Source organism: Mirounga leonina, unplaced genomic scaffold, assembly GCF_011800145.1.
Source record: "Mirounga leonina isolate KUSES-001 unplaced genomic scaffold, KU_Mleo_1.0 Mir_168, whole genome shotgun sequence".
Classification (NCBI taxonomy): Eukaryota; Metazoa; Chordata; class Mammalia; order Carnivora; family Phocidae; genus Mirounga; species Mirounga leonina.
The window spans coordinates 74,058,579-74,065,436 of NW_023270426.1; positions in this window are offsets into that span (position 1 = coordinate 74,058,579).

A 6,858-nucleotide genomic window follows, 5' to 3' on the forward strand; every position below is an offset into this window, starting at 1 on the left:
GGGGGGGGGGGGGGGGGGGGGGGGGGGGGGGGGGGGGGGGGGGTTGGAGCAGCCAGTCAGTGAACGGCCTGCTGTTTGCTTACAGGTCGGGGTTTTTTCCTCTCTCTTCACTCCAACAGGATTGGTTTGTTCCACGAGAAAGAGGCGTTTTCTTAATCTCCTCCCTTCCCCACGCCTCCTACCCCCCTCCTCGGCCCCACCTTCCAGAAACCTGACTAATTGAATTACTGGGAGTGCCGAGGCGCCCTCTCCTCCGCCCGAACCCAGCAGCCGCGCGTAACCCTTTGGATGCTGAATTCCGTCTGGGCTGAGGAGTGATTTGACATCTTTTTACCTGAGAGTGCGGTTTTTCAATTACACAGGAACCGGTTCCCATCCTGTAGCCGGCAAGCCGAAATCTGTCTCCCAGGCCCTGCAGGTGACTTGAAGTCCCAGCAGACAGGCTGGCAGGGAGCCTCAATGAATTCGTGTTCTTGTAAATCTGCGCTGTTCACGACGCGCATTGCCCGGAGCTGGGTTATCTTGGAAACCTGAGCATCTCTCATGTGCCTTTCAACTCGCCTCTTCCTACCAGGGACTTAAAGGTTCATGAGCAGGAAGCAAGACTTTTTTTTTAAAGTGATGCTCTGAAACACATTTTTTTTAAATTGAGAAAATCAGTGTAAAGTGATTACAATTCAGTGCGATCCTTCAGCAGGAAGGAAATGAATGCGGCAGGGGAGCCCATCAGAAAAACATTACACCTTTTACATTTCTACCCCGAAGTTGGTTTACTGCCCACTCCCCAAAGGATAGATGCTTTCAACGAACCCGGTGCGGGAAGAATCGCAGGTCGGGGCGGGAGTTCCTTTATTATTTGAAAAGGCCTCGCGTACCCGGACTTCTAGGACTTCTAGAACAGGTTGCAGCGCCTTGGTCCCCAGCGCCCTCGGAAGCACGATCGCCTGACAGCAAGGCGGTCCGAGCGCCTTGGGACGCGTCCCCCGTCCTCCAGCGCCCGGGAATCTAGTCTAGCCAGGAGCTCGGCGCTGTGGGGCACCAACCCCTCGGAGACTTGCCCTTGCGGAGCTCAGAGGGCTCAGGCCTTCATATTAGTCTCTCCTGCCCTCTAGGGAGTTGGCTGCCCCGGTGGGAAGGGCTGATCCCACGAAAGAAATCGGTTTAGTTTTGCTCCCAACCTTCCTGTTATCCCCTTTACTTATTAGCCCAATAAAATCAAATATCACGTTCTCCCTCCTGTGCTTTAGTTTTCTAGATCAGACTTTCCAGGAGCTTCGGAATTGTTTGGAAGCGTCCAGACGCCCTCCAGTGGTGGGCCTGAAGTCCGCACCCAGCGGGGGTATTGCCTGCAGCTCAGTCAGGATTGAGTCTGATGGAGAACCTGGGGTCAAGATCAATAAAGACTTGAGGGAAAAGGAAGAGCTCACATCGGCATGGAATTACCTGGACATAATGAGCTCTTACCTAAAAGTTGAGTCGTTCCTCAGTTACAGAAAATTTTCCTACCTGAAGACATCCTGAAATTGTCTTACCTGAAGAGATCCTGAAATTGTCCTAGGAGAGTAACTCCTCTATTTGTGACTAGGTGTAAATTGCAATCTGTATAATTACAGACTTCATGACGGACCACCGCAACAAACCAACCACATTCCTAATTTTAAAAAAATGTAAATTCAGAATATTAACACAAATACTTGTCTACCATTTGTATATTTCACAAAATTCCTGCAGTGAGAAAGTTGGAAAACTTAAGCCAGGGAACTAAAGGATAAGCATTTATTTTTGAAACCAAATTTTTATTCAAAGCTTGATTTACTTTTACCCCCTGGCCTGTAATCTTGCTGATGTTCAAGTTCTTGGCCTATTTTAGGGTGCATTTGTTTTTTCCTTTGCAGGAATGGTGCATTTCTTCCCTCAGCCTTTCTGATAGTAGCTCTAATAAGTGCTCAAATGACTGAGGAAGTTTTGCAAGAAATATTCTGGGCTCTTTTAAGGGACATGTGTATCTTTAGGAAGAAGAAAATTCACACTCCTGTCTTGGGGAAAATGCTGATCCTCATCAGAAAGTCCTTTCAGTCAGGGAAATATCAGGTATCAGGGAGTTAGCAAGCTGGCTTCCTGTGGCATCAAAGCCAAAGGAGTAAGGAAAAAGAAATTAAATCCACTTAGTTCCTATTTGAAACTCATACTTCAAATGTGAAAATTCAACATATCAAAGAATATAGATGTCCTAATATTTTCAATATCTCTAATTTGCTTAAAGTCTGGATAGTCCAATTTTAAGCAGGAAAAAAAAAATCATAATGATGGTCTTCCTTAAAATGATTCAGGGAGTTGGAATAAGACATTGGAATTTGCAACTATTTCAGAACATAACTCAAAAGTCTATGTGAAATAGTTCATAAACCTAAATCAAATGCCTCCTTCTGGGATGATATACCTAGGTAATTATTGATATTGATATACCTAGGTAACTAAGCAGCAATATGATAGACACATACTTAGATGGACTTTGAAGAGGTATTATTAACCGTTCACTTATCGCCAGACAATGTGACTTTGTCTCTTCAGGAAAATATTTAAGGGATTTGAATTTATACAAATCAGCATTATATAAAATAACTATATTATGATTACTCCAATGTCACAGAGGCAATGACTCTTAAGCTGGTCTTTGAAGGGGAAATAGCATTCTGCCAAGTACAGAATGAGGTTGAGGTATGAGAGAAAGAAAACAGCAAACTAAAAACACAGAGTAAAAGGGTAGGGAGTGTTAGAAGGCTCTGAGTTGACAAGACTTGAACAGGGTTGTAGGGAGCTGAGACCTGAAAAGTCTGTTAAGAATGGACTGTAGAAGGGCTTAACTGCAATCTACAAATGTTTGAATTTAAATACAGGCAACCAAATGCCCTGGTGGTTTTATTTTTTTTTTAAGATTTTTTATTATTTATTTATTTATTTGACAGAGAGCACAAGCAGGGGTAGCTGCAGGCAGAGGGAGAGGAGAAGCAGGTTCCCCGCTGAGCAAGGAGTCAGATGCGGGACTCGATCCCAGAACTCTGGGATTGCGACCAGAGCCGAAGGCAGATGCCTAACCAGCTGAGCCACCCAGGAGCCCCCACTGGTGGGGTTTTTTTTTTTTTTTTTTTGGTGGTTTTAAAACAAGTGACAAGTAATAATCATTATGCCTCAACATACAAATTGGAATGGATTTACTTGTTTCCTTATTTGTTCATTATTTTTTGGCTTTGAACTATCTAGATTGATGTTCTAATCTTGGCTACAAATTAGAGTCACCTAGGGAGCTTTTTTATTTTTTATGTATTTTTTAAAATATTTTTTATTTGAGAGAGAGAGAGAGAGCGAGCATGAGGGGGGAGGGGCAAAAGGAGAGGGAGAAGCAGAGTCCCTGCTGAGCAGGACCCAGGGATCATGACCTGAACCAAAGGCAGAGCCACCCAGGCACCCCACATAGGGAGCTGTTTTAAAAAGAACAATGCCAGGACCCCACTTCCGGTTTTAGTTTGTTAGGGTAAAGGACCTGGGATCTGTAATTTTTAGAAGCTCCCCAGGGAATTCTAAGGAGCATAGAAAACTAAGAATCACTGATCCAGGTAATTTATTTTTACCGTAATTACTTCACTAGTTCAGGCAAAAAAGTAAATTCTGTACTTACTTGTCTGAAATGTTTCAATTAACCGTCAAGGCAAGAATGTTGATACTTTAGAGAACTGAATTTTATGATCCTCTTTATTAAGATGAGTGATGCTTTAAAAGTAGTTTTCATATGGCATGAACGAGAATGCCATCTCCAAGATGGGGTTGCAGGGGCAAAGCTTGCTTTCAAATATGGGTTAATCTTTTTTGGACTAGTTTAAACTTCATTTTTGCATTAGTCGTCTCCAGGTTGAAGTAGAGTTCTGTTGGGTCAGGTGTCCAGATAAAGAAATGAAACAAGCTGGTGAATGAAACCCCACAGTCCACAGACTGTAGTTTAATACAGTAGTTAAACTAGAACTGATACCCAGAAGAAATAGGAAACAAACTCAAGAACAAAGATGAAAGAAATAACAATTAGACACAAAACTTTCTCACAGATGACTAACAAAATGGTATTTAATCTAATCCTGCTATTTATCTTCCTAAAAATTTAGAATTCATTCCAAAGCCCCAAGAAACCCAGGTTCTATCACCAAACTATTTATTTAATAAAGCCTTTGCACCTCCTCACCCCTTTGTACAATAGGTTTCTCAGAATCTTTTAGAAATAACTATTTGCTAGCATTTCTCTCCTTGGAGACCTAAGGAAATGCTCCTTTTCTATTTCTGATCTAGCTGTTTCTTCTGTGTACAACCTAAAAGTGAAAAAAAAACAAAACAAAGCAAAAAAAAAAAACTGTCTACTAAAGAGAGTGTCACGTCTCTACCTTCTGTCTTGTGACCTTCAACTTCCATCATGAATTTTCTACTTTGCTCATTCTTTCTTTACTTTCTGGGTGCTTCCTGGAGTTTGGTTCACAGCATCCCTTCTCAGAAAGTCTGTGGATAAGTAGGAGTGTGCGGATAAGCAGGAGTTTTACAAGTTGCCACAATATTCTGAAAAAGTCATTTTTTAAATTTTTTATTTATGAACTGTCATTGTTTTGCCTGTTTGAAAACATAGTTTAAATAAGATCTGCAGAGCAAACTTTTTAAACATACAGAAGCTTGGGCGGTCATTTTGATAAACAACTAAACCCTATAATTAGACATATATGAAAATATGTTTTACGTTCCTATGTACTACAGATGACTATGTGATTACAGGTAATTTAAAAAGAAGCCAACAAGAACTAGTTGATTCAACCAATTTCCATATCACTTTTCATTATCTAAACTTCATTCTATAGACCATAGACTTATGTGACCAGTTTTTAACTATAACGCTGAAATTGTGATTTTATTCCCCTAGGAAAGTTTCATGTTGTCTTTACTACTTGAACTGAATGTATTTTTCACTGCTGTTTCCCCTCTTCAAATTTTTAAATAAAAATCACCAAATAAAATGTATCTGCATTTTACAAATCTAATCCATCAACTAGCATAAAGTATACGGTCCTAAAATGTTCTTTGAGAATTATTAAATAACACTACATTCTTTCCTTAAAAGAACATACATGGTGGGGGTGCCTGGGTGGTTCAGTCGGTTAAGCAGCCAACTCTTGATTTCAGCCCAGGTTGTGATCTTAGGGTCAGGATCCGAGCTCAGCGGGGAATCTGCTTAAGGATTCTCTCTCTCTCTCTCTGTCTGCCCCTACCCTCACTCCCACGCTCATGTGTGTGCGCGCACGCACTCTCCCTCAAATAAATAAATCTTTTTTTTTTTAAAAAAAAGACTATACATGGAGATGAATGCATATTACCAAAAGAAGCTTGTACTTATGTTTTATTACAATGGCAGTCATAGACATCTATAGCATAACTTTATTTTTTGTAAAGATTTTATTTATTTGAGAGAGAGAGCACCAGTGGAGGGAGAGAGAGAGGGAGAAGCAGACTCCCCACCGAGAAGGGAGCCCAACACAGGGCTCTATCCCAGGACCCTGAGATCATGACCTGAGCCGAAGGCAGACGCTTAACCAGCTGAGCCACCCAGGCACCCCAGTATAACTTTATTTAAATAAAAAGAATATAAGGAATCTTTTCAGAAATAAAGTTAATTTGTGCTTTTTTTTTCTATATTCAGACTGATAATTAGGATACTTTTATCCCATTAGCTTAATCTACCATCATCCAAAAAGCATATAAGTATGCATTTGTATGCATATAAGTATGCATTTTGTATTCTTTTACTTGCTTAGGGACTCAAAAGAAGCTAAAATATCTATATTTTACTTCACTGAGGCCATTTTATATATATATAAAATTATCCATATTATATATATATATACACACACACATACATGCATAGCATTGATATGAGCATATATAGAGACAGAGAGAACTTGTTTTTCAATCAATTTTCTTTTTTTTTAAAGATTTTATTTATTTATCTGAGAGAGAGAGAGAGCACAAGCAGGGGGAGCGGCAGGCAGAGGGAGAGGGAGAAGCAAGCTCCCTGTTGAGCAGGGAGCTCAATGTGGGGCTTGATCCCAGGATCCCAGGATCATGACCTGAACTGAAGGCAGACACTTAACCGACTGAGCCATCCAGGCACCCCCAATCAATTTACACCCAAGACTTTCACCAACTTCTGGGAGAATTCTATTTAAAGACAAGTAAAAGATAAAACCCTTAGTCAGTGAACATGATTTCATGAAATAGGAAATGCTGTTCCTAAGCCACTTTTGAGCTTTGGCATTACTTTTCCCCCCAGATCTAAACTGGCTAAGCAAAGTGTAGAATTATGGCAAACTAAGAAAATCTTTTCTCAAATTATGTGCATTTTTTCAGATAAAAGTGGAGGGATTTGGGTCCTACTATTTGGGAATGTGCATTTTTCTTTGTAGTCACCTAAATCATTGTCTCGGGTTACCCCCCCCCATTTATCTTGGCCACAGTAGAGATGATATTTTTAAATATGCTATTAATTTGGGGGGGAAATTGTCCTCTTACAGCAAATTTATAACTCTATTCTGAGACTTCCACATACCTTATGCCAACATTGTAAATTTTATTGTGATGCTGTAAAGTTACAGTTAAGGTATAATTTTTTAAAAGCATTTCATCTTGTAGTTTGGGATAATAGTTATAAAGCTGGTCTCTGAAACCACTGTAACTTATGATCTTAGAACATCAGATGATAATGCAGAGGGTTATTGGCCAAAACTTCTGTTAAATGAGAAATATTTTACTGAATTAACCCTTTTAAAAATCAGG